The sequence below is a fragment of the Pongo pygmaeus genome, chromosome 2 (assembly GCF_028885625.2).
Source record: "Pongo pygmaeus isolate AG05252 chromosome 2, NHGRI_mPonPyg2-v2.0_pri, whole genome shotgun sequence".
In the NCBI taxonomy this organism is placed as follows: domain Eukaryota; kingdom Metazoa; phylum Chordata; class Mammalia; order Primates; family Hominidae; genus Pongo; species Pongo pygmaeus.
In genome coordinates this window covers 197412077-197427360 of record NC_085930.1, presented here as the reverse complement: position 1 = coordinate 197427360, position 15284 = coordinate 197412077, and the positions used below count along the sequence as shown (strand labels likewise).

The 15284-nt window shown below is 42.6% G+C and overlaps 1 protein-coding gene across 46 annotated transcripts in view; it reads right to left on the bottom strand.

Moving 5' to 3' along the window:
* The window catches only part of LPP (LIM domain containing preferred translocation partner in lipoma), a 741980-nt gene that overhangs the window by 679133 nt on the left and 47563 nt on the right, over window positions 1–15284 (bottom strand). For 9 of the 46 annotated variants that reach the window (XM_063662547.1, XM_063662532.1, XM_063662523.1 and 6 more), the window contains exon 2: window positions 5781–5899. The exons of 34 other annotated variants lie outside the window; for them this stretch is intronic. The gene's annotated coding sequence lies outside the window, so the exon portion shown is untranslated. Of the gene's footprint in view, window positions 1–1242; window positions 1444–5780; window positions 5900–15284 lie in introns of those variants that run through there. 3 more of the 46 variants (XM_063662525.1, XM_063662527.1, XM_063662521.1) reach the window with 3 other exon arrangements.

Genomic DNA, 15284 nt, shown 5'->3' with positions numbered 1-15284 from the left:
GTTACTCCTGATGGCTGTGAAACATCTGAGGTGACGTAATAGGCTGGTGTCTTCTGGGTCTCTGTCCTGCTTTGGTAGGCTTAAAAAGTGTGTGTGTGTGGTGTGTGTGTGTGTGTGTGTGTGTGTGTTTAAAATCTAATCAGAATCAGGTCTCACCTTTGAATGGGCATAATATTCCAGAATTCTAACAGCTTCAAGAATAGTGGTAGAGGCTCAGATGGGAAGCCTTGCTGAATTTCTCTCAGGGAAAATTGCATAATTTTCACTTCCACAGATAGAAATAAAGTTCCACACTATTCATTCTGCCTTTTGGACAAGTGATCATTCCCTTTCATGAAAGAGAAAGATATAGGGAGCAAAGGAGAGCAGAAGGTTGCATTCATACAACATTCACATGACCAAAAGAAGGGAAAGGTAAGTAAAAATCAAAGAAGAAAAAGAAAAGAAAAGAGCCTCATACAAAAACAACAAATCCAGGCAACTGAGCCCATATATCCTAATGGAAAGAGGTCTGAACTGGGAGAAGTAGGTTGTAGTCCTCAATTTCCCACCAACTAGATTAGTAAGTGTGGACAGTTCTAACGTCTCCCAATTTCCTCATCTTGCAATAGAGGGGGCAGCTTAAGTCTAGGGGAAGGAGAATGAACTGAGAGAGAAGATCTGGGTTCTAATCCCCCATAATGAGCCATCTGTCTTCAGGGCCTGGGTCTCTGCTGCCCATTTTCTCACACTGTGAAATTAGATAGATGCGCTGAAAACTCTGCAGGACTCTTCTAACTCTGACAATTCATCAGATCTACACAGTGTCCTGCACACAATGTATTCCAGACTGTGGATGCTGTGCAAATGCTACACATCAACATTTTGCATACTCTTAAATCCCACCATAACTGTTTTCAAGCTAAAACTACCCACACAGACATCCCAACATCCCTTCCAGCTTTAGCCTTAATAATCAGACAACAACACTCCCAAATTGTCTTTCTACCCAACTCAAGTTAGGCCTCAGATGAGAGGAAATACCTACTTTTTAAAAAATATACAAATATAATTTTTCCTCAGGCCGATCTTGTCTTGAAATCCCACTGTAAGAAGTACTCCCCTGGGAAAGCAGTTGTCCACACCCCCAAATTAAAGTGACCAGCACTCCCAGCAACGTGTCCCATCACCATGCAAGTGAGCCAGCCCACAGGCTGTAAGCCCCAGGTCTGTGAGCAGAAATGGCAGTAATGATGTACTCACGCGATGTCCAGCCCCCACAGGCAGCTGGCCCTCCACTAGCCCTCACTCCCTCTTGCAGGCCCTCAGTCCACTACGGGACACAGCAAGGCGGTGGTCTCGAAGCCTGAAGGGAACAGAACTGAGACATTCTCGCCTCAGCTTCCAGAACAAGGGGCAGAGGAATGAAGGGGGAAGGGTGGGGGCAGGGTGGGGGGACGACTTTGTTTCTGGAAACAAGAATTCAAATCCTGCTTCTCCTAAACCCTGAGTCACCTCCCTCTCTTCCAATAGATCAGTCGTGTGGGTAAACATTTCCAAATATGGAGAAGCAGGCTGGAGGATGTCAGAAAAATCACCCTTCTCTCTTCTCTGGCACTTGAAGAACATGCCCCACTTTAAGACAGAATTCCTTACTCGGAGTAAATTATTAACCGCTAAAGAAGTGGATTCTCAACCCTTCCATACACTGTCCTATTCCAGGAAAAAACCTCCTCCACCCCAAACAAGGAAGTGACTGGTTTGAAAGGCTTTAAGCTCATCTTAAGAATGAGACCATCCAGAATGCAACTAAATTTATGAAATAAATCATTAATTTGGTGGAGGGGAGATATTTTGGGAGATGCACCTGAAAAGGTTGCAAGAATTTAGTCGAAGTTTCCTATGATGGCAGGTGAGTCTTAAAACAACTCCTCTCGGCCGGGCACAGTGGCTCACACCTGTAATCCCAGCACTTTGGGAGACCAAGGCAAGAGGATCACCTGAGGTCAGGAGTTCAAGACCAGCCTGGCCAACATGGTGAAACCCGGTCTCTACTAAAAATACAAAAATTAGCCAGGCATGGTGGTGTGTGCCTGTAATCCCAGCTACTTGGGAGGCTGAGGCAAGAGTATCACTTGAACTCAGGAGGCGGAGGTTGCAGTGAGCCATGACTGTGCCATTGCACTCCAGCCTGGGCAATAAGAGTGAAACTCCATCTCAGTCTGGGCGATAAGAGTGAAACTTCTTCTCAACAAAAAAAAAAAAAAAAAAAAGAAGAGAAAAAAAAAGCCCCAAGTCTCTTGCCCCCAAGCCCACAGTCTCTTGGTCTGGGAGTCCTCCTGAGAATGTAGTTTGGCATGAGTCCTTCATAGGCACAGACACCGGGCTGGAAGACTCAGAATAAAACCAGACTCTCAGGAGAACACTGTTGTCGGGAAAAGTGGGGGTGAATTGCTCAGTTTAACTTGTAACATGGATTCCAATCCTAAGGTTCTGTGATGACTAAGTTGGAGCAGTGAAGCCAATCAGGAACGAATCTGATCTAAAATGATTCCAGACTGAATTAAAGGAGGAGAAAGAGAGATCAGATGCTAGGGGAAATGCAGATGTCGGGATATAGGAGGTGCTCCGAGATGGGAATCCAAGTACCACATCTTGGCTTCCCGGTAGTTCTGTTTCTTAGTGATCTCGTTCTACTGTTGGTTGTAAAGGCTTTCTGGAGGTCAGATAAGTCCTTTTTCAAAATCATCACCCATCTCCTGGCTTTAGACTGCACCAAGAGGTTGCTTGTTCTCACCCCCAGGAAGTCTTCAAGCTACAAACAGCTCTGATCAGGGACCCAAACCCCAAACCCCAAGCCCAAATCAGTCAGTCATTAAGATTTTAGACGAGTCAGTGCTCCTTGTGTAGCTTACATATTTTTCATTTACAAATTAGGCAGATATCTAGAAATGGTCCAATCGTGCTCTAAAAGCAGCTTCTACTTGGTCTATTCAAAGGGTCATTACACATTCATTTTGATTGTTTTACACTTAACAAGCATGACGTAAACAAACATTTATTATTTATTGTACATTTAATAAAGAAACACAAATATAAGTTACTATTAAAATAGGTAAGGAAACAGAATCAGAGGGCCTTCCACTCATGCCAGAACCAGAATTCAGGACAGAGATCTTGCCATTGCAACTCTCCTCAGCAGGTGGGCGTGGGACGTCAAAATTAGGTCTGGAGAGCGAAAAGGGGGGGGTCTTCATTCTGTCAGGAGCTCAGATTCCCTTCCTGCATTCCAACAGGGGCATTTCAGCAAAGAAAGGAGATTATTCCATGGAAAAGAGCTTCTGGGAATGGTCTTAAGCTTTAAAAACCGAAGACCAAGGGGACAGCCACAGAGATCAATATGAAAACCAGAAGGAAATACTTTAAACGGACCCTCCATCTTGCAAACATTTGGAGATCAGTTTCCACATCCACATAGAGAACCTTCAGTTCCTTCAACATACGTGTGCCTCTCGTCCTCCTAGCTCTGTGATGTCAAAATGAGAAGTGGCCATAAAGGCCATTAAGCCCAATGCCTGCCCCATTGGTATTCCTGAGGTCTCCAGTGAAGCAAAGATCATTATCTCCTGCCACTGCAAATTCCATCTTTCCATCAGAAAGTTCTTCCTTACACGGAACTGAAATCTGGCTCCTCCCCGGCCTTCCATCCCTTGCTCCACGTTCTGCCTCTCAGGACCATATTTCAACCTATGTCTGTCTCATTGGTTTGGAATTTTCATAGGTGAATATGTACACTCGTTCCCTCAGTATCCATGGGGAATTGGTTCCAGGACCCCTGAGATACCGAAATCCAGAGATGCTCAAGTCTTTTATATAAAATGATGTACTATCTCCTGTATACTTTAAATAATCTCTAGATTACTTATAATACCTAACAATGCAAATGCTATGTGAATAGTTGTTATATTATATTGGTTTTTTTATTTGTATTTTTTTATTGTTGGATTTTATTTTATTTTTTAATATTTTCGAGCCTTGGTTGGTTGAATCCATGGATGCAGAAACCATGGATACAGAGGGCTGACCGTATATAGAAACAAAGCTATCCAAGACCTCAGCCCACAGTCACTCTGGTTGTTCTCCTGACCACATCACACTGCTGACTTCTAATGCATTTTTTGCCAACTTGAAATCCATTCTTTTTGGATTTTTCCAGTGTGTTACTGCTAAGCAGTCCATTCAGCATATATACTGCTGGCCTTGTGGACTCACAAGTCATACCCTACTAAACACCCATCAGATGGACTTGTCTACTTTATTGAGAAACGACAGAAGATAGATCTGCAAGTCCAGCTGTTCATCTACCTCCACCCCACAGCCCAAGCCACATTCCCACCCTTTGTGGATGAAGCTCAGGGATGCAGATCCCATTCCAAGATCCCCACTCCTGTTCTCAGATCCTGCCAGACCTAAAACTGTCTCCAGGACACAAGGCTATTCGAAGCAACATTAAGAGAGAGCTCTCTAGGAAAAGAGGGGCTTGTCAACACAATTCTCAGAATAAGAAAGCAGCCAGCAGACAGGGCAGCAGGGTCAATTTGCTAATCACAGGGCTGGGAGCTTGTGATCCCTGACAGCACCATTCTAAACCTGTGTCTTTCTAAAAAGAGAGAAAAAATGTTATTTTCTTTCACAGTTCTGATGGCACTGTTTGCCTTCAAGGCCCATGTAGTAAGCACAATGATGCCTCCCATTATTAGCATGTTTTACCTTTTATTAAATGATTTCCCAATCTCATTGAATCCCTTCCAACAACTGTCACAGGAGGTAGTATTATACCCAATTTAGTGATAGGAAAACTGAGGTTCAGAGAGGTTAAGTATATTCCCAAGGTCACACCAGCAATAAGTAGCAAAAGAAACCAAGGTCACACCAGCAATAAGCAGCAAAAGAAACTCCAGAATTGGGAGTTCCAATTCTGTAGACGCCCGTTCCAATTCTGCTACATTCTAACTGTTTTAATTCTGGCTAACTTTATTCTAAACCTCAGTTTCTACACCTGAAAATTGGAGATTAAAATAGGCACTCTGCTTATATCTCAGCAGTTATAAGGATCATATGAGATAATGAGAGTGAAAGCCCTATGGAAAAGGGTAAGGCATTATAAAAGTGTAAGGGATTATTGTGTGATTACTTACAAATGACTGTGCATTCCATTACAAATACAAAAAGCAGTGAGGTCATTCGCAAGACAAAGAAACATTAAGGCTCTGGGAATTAAAGGAAAATGATTTGATGTTCTATGGGGTTATGTCTATATGCTGCTCACTCTTGCACTTCAAAGCTCAGCAGCAGCTGTCAGATTTTCAAACTCCAAGTCACATATGTCTACAGGAAGGCTCAAGAGAAAATCTCCCTTTTCAGCGAAAAGCAAATGCTGGGCCAAAAGGAGGTAATAGAGATGGACGTTTCAAAGACCCCCTGAGATTCTCAGTTCCGGAAACGTGGCCTGCGATGTTTTCCTTGGAGAAGCTGTTAGAAACACAGGCTCCAGTCTCTCTGAAATAAGCCCGTGGGGAAATAAACATACAGTAAGGAGCTATTTTCCAGAGAGCACTGAGGATGCTCCCAAGCATGAATTAATCAAGGGCACAAGGTATTTCAAGCTGCAGATACCAAAAAGCTAGTAATCTCCAACCCACTAAACCTCCCAGCCCAGCTCACAGAAGCTTACCCTGGAATTCTAGCATCCCTAGCAGTGGGCAGCAGGCTGAGCCAGCAGATGAGGCTCATTTACATACCAGGTCTTGCTGAAGATCACCTGGGGGCCGCAGGGGACCCAAGGAGCTCTGAGAGCAAGCTGGTCTGGCTTCCTTCAGGCCTTTCCCAATATGCCACTTGTCAGGATTCTCTTCAATTCCTGAAAAGAGCCAAGTCATCTCTGTCATTTGTAGAGGGGCCGGATCTTCGCCAGAAATCCATTCCCAAGGCTGACAAGCACAGAGCCCAGTGAGGGCTGTTTTCTGGTTTGCATTTTATCATTTGCTTCCTGTGCTGATCATTTGAGAAAGGCACTAAAGTAATGTATTGCATAGATGTGTGAGCATCTACTATGTGTGTATGCTTGAATCCCCAGGGATGTTACAGCAAAGAGCTGTGAGATACAAACAACTTCAAGGAGCTCACAAATCCAGTTCAAGACAGAGACTGACTGCAATTGAAGGACAAGATGTTGTAAACTCTGTGAGTTCTGCAGAATCCCTCCCAATGGGTGGATTAGACTTTTGGGCTAGGAATTAAAAGAGGAAGGGGCAGGGGGGCACAGATGAAGGAGCAAAGGGCATTCCAGGCAGAAGGAAATATTTAAGCCAGACACAGTGGCATATGCCTACGGTCCCAGCTACTCAGGAGGCCAAGGCAGTATTCTTGAGCCCAGGACTTCAAGACCAGCCTGGGAAACATAGTGAGATTCCCATCTTTAAAAAAAAAAAAAAAAAAAAAGAAAGAAGAGAAAAAGAAGAAGAAGAAAAGATTTTAACCCCAGCAATGACTGAGAAGATATGACAAACACCAGCAAGTTAAAATCAAGCTTAGAAAATGTGGGTGGGGCACGGTGACTCACACCTGTAATCCCAGCACTTTGAGAGGCCGAGGCAGGTGGATCGCCTGAGGTCAGGAGTTCAAGACCAGCGTGGCCAACATGGTGAAACCCCATCTCTACTAAAAATACAAAAACTAACCAGGCGTGGTGGTGTGTGCCTGTAATCCCAGCTACTCGGGAGGCTGAAGCAGGAGAATTGCTCGAACCTGGCAGGAGGAGGTTGCAGTCAGCTAAGATTATGCCAGTGCACTCAAGCCTGGGCAACAGGGCGAGACTCCACCTCAAGAAAAAACCAAAAAGAAAAGAAAAAAAAAAGAAAAAGAAAACGTGTAGGTTGCTAGTGAGAGAAGTGAGCAGATGGATAGAAATAAGCAGAAGTTAACTCAGAAAGGTAGACTGAAGCCAGTTTGTTGTAGGCTAAGGCAATTGAATTCTATGTCTAAAAGCAGAGTGAAAAATAAATAAATAAATAATAAAAGCAGAGTGTTCCTTTATTTTGAGATGCAAAGCTCTGATTACACCATTGATGAGGTTAAGAAAATAGGCTCTTTTGACTCCTCACTGTCAAATAATAACAACAATAACAACTAAAATTTAATGAGTGTTTACTTTGTGCTAGGTATTATACTAAGCAGGTTACATACATTATCTCATTTAACCCCAGCAATGACCCTGTGAACTAGGCACTCTCACTCCCATATTACAAATGAGAAAACAGAAGCTTAAAGGATAAGTCAGATGCTCAAATCTCAGAAATAGTAAGTGCAACAGGCCAAAACTAACTGCTTCACATTGCAAACTCAACCCCTTGCAATTCTAGACTGTACTCCCCAGTTTTTGTCTTCTTTCTCATCGCCCAGATTCTCCCCGTCTCATTTCTAAGAGATGAAATCCTCTTCACATAACTAGCATGCGTAACAATCCTGTATAACAAAAATAACTGTCTCTGAAATAGTTGACAAAAGTTTATATTTGTTTCTGTCTCTCCATTAGATCCTTGGGATCAGGAACTTTGCCTTTCTTGTGAGCCGGTGTACACAGTGAACACTCAAGAGTTATATATATTTAGTCAGACAATGTCTGTGAAGGTTGGACCAGGAAGCTAACACAATACTGGCTATAATTTCAAACCTTTTTACCACAGATATTGTACCAATCTCAGCAAGGTTCCCAGAGTCCAAAGGGGAGACACAACCAGGTTGCAAAATGCAGGTCAAAGACCTTGTGCTCGGGACATCCTGAAGGTCCTGCAGCTACTCCATGGTTGCTGGACCTTGAACCTCCAGCAGGTGGGCCAAGAGCCAAGATCTTCACAGGTAGCTGGACAGATTAAACATTTCCTTGAAAAAACGAAAAAGCCATGTCCCACTGAAATGGGGATTTGAATTAAAGGAGGTGTGTCTAACAAAGTGGCCCAGGGGTAAGGGAGCTCTAGGCTGAGAGGTCTCAGACCCATCACATCTCGTGGCTCGTGCTAAGCCACTTTGTGTCTCCTTGTGCTGAACCACTCTGCCTCTCAGTGTTAGCAAAAGGAAGGGTAGACACAGTGGTTTTTTAACGTTTATATGTAGCCGCAGAACTTTTCCTTTAAATGGATGCTTTGACGATGCTTAGCTTACAAAGTAGGGAAAAGCAGAGCGGCTCAGGTTGGCTCTAGCGGTCCCCTTCCTTCCTCCACTTCCCACCACTTTTCACCTCCCTCCATGCTATATCCCTCAAGATGACTCCTGGAGTCTCTCAGGCTCAGAAGAGCACAGCTTGAAAACCACCAGCCTTCTGAGCTCTTCACAGTACCTTCCAGGTCTGATTCCAGTAAATTCCAAGATCTGACATATACCTCCTTAGCAAGCAGCTCTGCATTTTCTCCAGTGGGACAGGCAATACATGGTGTAGATGGGGTGCAGCAAGGAAGAAAGAAGTTTCAAATTAGAAAACTTAGATTATACTCTACTTACAGCAGGTGCAGTGGCTCAGGCCTGTAATCCCAGCATTTTGGGAGGCCGAGGCGGGTGGTTCACTTGAGGTCAGGAGTTCAAGACCAGCCTGGCCAACATAGTGAAACCCTGTCTCTACTAAAAATACAAAAATTAGCCAGGCGTGGTGGTGCACACCTGTAATCCCAGCTACCTGGGAGGCTGAAGCGGGAGAATCGCTTGAACGATGCGGAGGTTGCAGTGAGCCAAGATTGCACCATTGCACTCCAGCCTGGATGACAGAGCAAGACTCTGCCAAAAGAAAAAAAAAAAAGATTATAATCTATTTAGGATCTGTGTTCTCTCAAGCAAGTTATAAGCAAGTTATTTCATCTCTCTAAACCTCAGTTTTCTCATCTGTAAAATGGAAAATAATATTGTTTATCTACCTACTAAGGCTTTTATAAGAATTAGCTAATAAACTAGTTGACAGAATTGCACAATATTACAATCACTCCATCCATAAATGTTTCTAAATCCTCAAATGGAAAAGCAGGCAGTACTGAGTTCAGGGCAAAAAAGGTGCCCAATAAGTAGCAGGAACTCGTTTCTTTCCTCCCTGGCACTTATCAACATGTTCAATTTGAACCAACAACATGACAGCAAGCAAGAGTTACTGGAAGAAACACATTTTATGTCCCAAATTCTCTATAATTCATCTTTGAAAATCTTAACAGCTTATCTCTGAAATCTTTGAAACTCATGACCATCTTACACTTCCAAGAGTGACACCCAAGACTGTGGAGGATAAAGAAATGTGAGTTTTGAGAAAAACACTCCTCCAGGTCATTGGCACACGAAGAAGTGTGAAGCTTGGCATCCTCACTCCTGACTTCCACACCAACCAGCCAAGTGGCCAGAGAAATCCCATCTGCTCTCTGAGCCTCAATTTCCTTGTCTATAAAACAGGAACAAGAACAATCCTACCTTCCCTCTCACTATGATATTGTATGAACAATGAAGCCAACAGGTGTAAAAATATTTCATATAGCTCTACAACTATAAAAAATATTGTCATTGTTATTATAAACTCAAGTAAAAAGTTGAAGCACTGCAAAAAGTTACTTCGAATGTGTCCAAAACTTGAGAATCACCCCCCCTACTCCAATTGCAAGATTCCCTGTTGCCCTCCTGAGTTACTGCCAAGATTCCCGGCACATCCTAAAGACGCATTTCATTGAGATTTTCCCAGTTGACTCCTCACCAGTGTTCTAAACAACACAAACGATAGCATCCACTCACCCTCAGGCCAGCCTCAAGGCCTCCAGGATGAGCCCAATCTATGTTTTTAGCCACATCTCCCCTTATATTGCTACAAGAACCCCTGGCCCCAGGCAAGCGTGCACCCTCAATTCCGCAGGACTCAAAACTTTGCTCATGCTTTCCCCGCCTTGTGCTGTGCCTCCAAATCTGAGCGCAAAATCTCTTTACTGCACAGTGGGGAAGTGAGCCCCTTGGGAGTGTTTTGTGATTGGGGTATGGTCAGTAGTGTCTTCACTGGCCCACCCCGTCTCTAAAGATGGCCCCACCAATTCCCAGTGCATGAACATCCACATCAAGATAAAAAGGAAGATGTCTGTAGCTCTTTGTAGTCAACAAAACTTTTCACACATCTCCTCTTTTTAAATGCTTAATATCAGATGTGTTCATGGTGCCTATTTTACAAATTTTATAGTAAGTGGCTGAGCCAGTAACCATGTGCAAGCCTTTGGCACCAAAGCCTGCGCACACCGCTCTCTCTTCCCCCAAAGTGGGTGTAATTGAAACCCTGCTATAAGGCCAGGGGCTCATGCCTGTAATCCCAGCACTTTGGGAGGCCAAGGCAGAAGGATTGCTTGAGCCCAGGAGTTCGAGACCAGCCTGGGCAACATAGCGAGATCTTGTCTCCACAAAAAAGAGAAAATATATATATACATATTTGATATGTATATATATATTTAAATATATACGTATATTTTATACGTATATATTTAAATATATGTAAATATAAAATACATTTTTAATATTTTTATTATATTTTATTATAATGAAATTATATTATATATTATATATTTTACTATACTATATTAATAGAAAATATATTGTATTATAATATGCTGTACTATAATTTAATTATAATATATAAAATTATATATAATGTAATTATAATATATAAAATTATATGTAATTTAATTATAATATATAAAATTAGATATACTTTAATTATAATATATAAAATTATATATACTTTAATTATAATATATAAAATTATATATACTTTAATTATAATATATAAAATTATATGTAATTTAATTATAATATATAAAATTATATATAATTTAATTACAATATAATTATATATAATATATATAAAATTATATACAATTTAATTACAATATAATTATATATAATTATAATATGATATACATTTTATATTTTTATTATAAATAAATATTTTATTATAATTTAATTATCATATAATTATAATAAATATTTTAATAAATATTTTTATTATAAATAAAAATATATAAATTGTTTTTCTTTCCTTCTTTTTGCCAGCAAATATACATAAAATAAACCCTGCAATAAAAGGTACAGGAGGTCTGGCTCCACAGCCAGCTCACCACATAACACTGGACAAATCACTCTCCCTCTGTGAATCACAGTTTCTTCATCCATAAAATGAGGGTTCCAGAGTCACCTCATACATCCACACAACCTTTTCCCTCCCAAGGAAAGACTTCAGAAATGAAACCTTCATGAGCAGCGAACAAGGAAACATCTCACATATGTTTAGTCAGTTCCTTCCCTGAGCTTCCCCTCCCAACCTCGAAAGCCCATCCAAAAAGAAGGAAAAGGGACCAACCTGAACATCAGAAAGCCACCGCGGCCCTGAAGGGAACGCACGCGGCTGCCATCCCTAGGCAGACAAGCAAGCCACTCCCCAGGATCAACTGCAGTCGTGGTCAAAGCACGTGAACCTTGTCAGCAAATTGCTGGTTTGAATGGCAATTTTTTAAAAGCTCAAGACGCAAGAGCATTGATGCAGACGACACAGTCTGCTCCCTACATGCCTCACGGCTTATGGGCCTCACACAGGAGTCCATGCAAGAATCTCTCTTTCACATCTCTCTTCGGTGTCAGCAAGTACAGCTGCTGCCTGACCACAATGTGGAGACAGTATCTGTGTGGCAGGCCACTGCGCCCTTTCCATGTATTCTCTAAAAGTCCAAATGCTGGCTGCCAGAGCCCTCCCAGAACCACAGGATCCTAAATCTGGCAAAACTCAGGTACCCACTAGTCTAACTCCTGTAAACTACAGTTTGAGGCATTCCTTCATTCAAAAAGCATTACGGATGTTTACATGGTGCATGGTGCCAAGACAAGGCTATGTTTCTGCTCTCAAGGACCTGCTCCAATATCTTAAATGGCTTCCCAGTGGCAACAGGGGAAGTCCAAGTGCTTTATCTAATAGCTCTAGTTTCTCCATAACCAGGACCGAATCTTCTGTTGCCACCATAAACTTTCTCCCATTGCCACTCAACATACATTCTTTGCTTTATTCAAACAACTCTTGGCTCACCTTGTCCCCTCTGCTTGACCTGCTATCCTTCCACTCCCAACACTAAATATCCACGTCCTACACATCATCAAGCACACTCATAGTCTTCAACAGGAATGAGATGACCCTTTGGAGAAAGACAGTTATTTATCTGTGGTGTCTTCATGTATTAAAGGACGTCTAACTTCCCTGGCCCCAACCACTACATGCCAATGGCAGCCTGACCTCCAGTCATTGGGACAACAGAAAACACCCCATTATGCTGTTATTTCATCTTATTGAGATGGAATCTCACTCTGTCACCCAGGCTGGAGTGCAGTGGTATGATCTCACCTCACTGCAACTTCCAGTTCTTGGGTTCAGGCCACTCTCCTGCCTCAGCCTCCCGAATAGCTGGGATTACAGGCATGCGCCACCACTCCTGGCTAATTTTTGTATTTTTAGTAGAGATGGGGTTTTGCCATGTTGGCCAGGCTGGTCTCAAACTCCTGACCTCAAGTGATCCGCCCGCCTTAGCCACCCAAAGTGCTGGGATTACAGGCATGAGCCATCATGCCCGGCATCCGTCACATTTTTAAATGCCCCATAATGAGATGGTACTACCCCCAAAAGAGAATCACCGGATCACAGACTATGTAAAACTCTCTGCTTCTCAGCCCAGTCAGAATAATCTCTCTTCCCTGGATTTGCTGAGCCTGCTATTTAGGGCATTGATCAACATCTTCCTTGCCCTGTTCTAACTGTGCGCCTGATTTATTTTCCTTCCCAGTATTGGCTCCCAATGGAAGAATCCTTGACTTCTCTCTCCCCACATTGCCAAATCCAGCTCAGGGACAGGTCCATAGTAAGTGTTTAATAAACATTTGTGAACATATTTTGCAAACAAGACAACTGTCCTAGGGTATGACTCCCAGGAGGAGATTAAACTGAACTGGAAAATTGCAAATCAACCGCTGTTGTCAAAAATAAGAACTCAGTTCAGAAACTGAAAGTGGGCAACTGGCCTGTTTTTTCAGGGTATTAATTATATTAAGTTTATATATTTTACATAAATAAACAAATATTAAACATAATTTCATAGTGTAATTATATTAGTGTTATAATTAATTATAAATATTAAGTATTTCAGAATAATAACTCCTGGGGATTTTAAATGGATAAGTTGGGGGTAGATATATTCTCTTGGCTGGCTCAATCAGAGCCTGTTTCCACCAGCTAGGGTGCCTTTCTGCATCACAGAAGCCGACTTAAAAATTACATTCCCCATACTTCCTCAAAGCTAGTAAATTAGGTTCCACCAGTAAGATTTCCTTGTGTGAGATCTGGAAGGTGGAAGTGAAGCTGAATCTTCCTGCTACTATTTCTACTGGCAAGCAATACCAGGAAATCATGAAGGGCAAAAGGACACTCCATATGCCAATCCAGTGCCCCATCACAAACTATTAAGATGTTGAGAGAAGTTTCTGAGGCCTCAGCAGTAGCTTCCTAATCACATCTTCCTTATCCCTGGATTGTGGCTAACCAACCTGACCAATATGATGAAACCCCGTCTCTACTAAAAACACAAAAATTAGTGGGGCATGATGGCATGCGCCTGTAACCTCAGCTACTCAGGAGGCTGAGACAGGAGAATCTCTGGAACCTGGGAGGCAGACGTTGCGGTGAGCCGAGATTGCACCATTGCACTCCAGCCTGGGCAACAAGAGTGAAACCCCGTCTCAGAAAAAATAAAATTAAAAAAAATTCTTAAACCCAGTAGCTCCAGATGTAGTCTGCATCCCACATCAGTCTTTTCAATAATTTTTTAGCATCTCTTTCCTGTTAAATTATGCAGAATGTCTTTCCTGAACTTTGTTAGATGCAGGAGGGAAAAAAATAGATATATTAACTGATCACTCATTCTTCTATTTATTTATTTGGCTAAGACCTATGTCTGTCTATATCTAAAAGCTTCTCCCTTGCCTCTGTGAAGGAACAAAAAATATCTCACTTTAGTATAAGAAGCCAAATAGGGCCAGGCGCGGTGGCTCACGCCTGTAATCCTAGCACTTTGGGAGGCCAAGGCGGGTGGATCACCTGAGGTCAGGAGTTTGAGACCAGCCTGGCCAACATGGTGAAACCCCGTCTCTACCAAAAATACAAAAATTAGCTGGGCATGGTGGTGTGTACCTATAGTCCCAGCTACTCAGGAGGCTGAGGCAGGAGAATGTCTTCAACTTGGGAGGGGGAGGTTGCGGTGAGCCGAGATCACACTGTTGAACTCCAGCCTAAGCAACAGCAAAACCCCATCTCACAGAAAAAAAAAAAAAAAATCCAAATAGACCTAGAACTCCAAGGTTACATAAGCAGTAGATGTAATCAGCAAATCAGAGTTACACAAACTAGTTTATGGACAATATAAACGCTAATTCATATACAATGAAGCATGGTTATAGCGTAACTACTGATCCTTTCCTGAGGATTCCTGGCTTTACCTTTGTTTTCCTGACTTGCCAGTGAATACTCAGCACCATACAGGTGCATCTGCTGCACACCTGGTGGCTCTACCTCTGTGCAGCTCCACAGAGATGTCTGTTCCTCCTTTTTGGCCAAAAGGAGCCTCCGTTTTATTTTCCAACAATGGCTCCAGCAAATTTTCCATCCCACGTGCTCTTCCAGAACTTGGCCACCCCACCAAGATGTAAAGTCTATTGCCTCCCCCCTTGAATTTAAGCAAGTTGGGGACTACTCCAACCAATAAAGTATGGTGAGATGATGCATCTACAGCTTCTTCCTGCACCTGCTAGTGCTCACTCGCTCTCTGTCTTTCTCCCTCTCTCCCTTCCTCTCAAGGCTTGCCCTTTGGAAGCAGCCACCAGGCTGTGAGGAAGTCCAGGCCACATGGAAAGACCACATGTAGATATTCTGACCAACAGGCCTGGTTAACATCTCAGATGTCATGTGAGTGAGTGAGCAACCATATACCTCTAGCACCCAGCCTTCGAGTCTTCCAGCTGAGGTCCCAGGCATTGTGGAGCACAGAAGCGTCATTCCCCCTTTGCTCTGTCCAAGTTCCTGATCCACATAATCCATGAGCATAGTAAATGACTGTTGTATACCACTGAGTTTGGGGGTAATTTGCTACACAGTAATAAACAATTGGAACAAAGCCCAGCCCTTTCTTTTACCTTCACCTGGTGCCTGCTCTGAC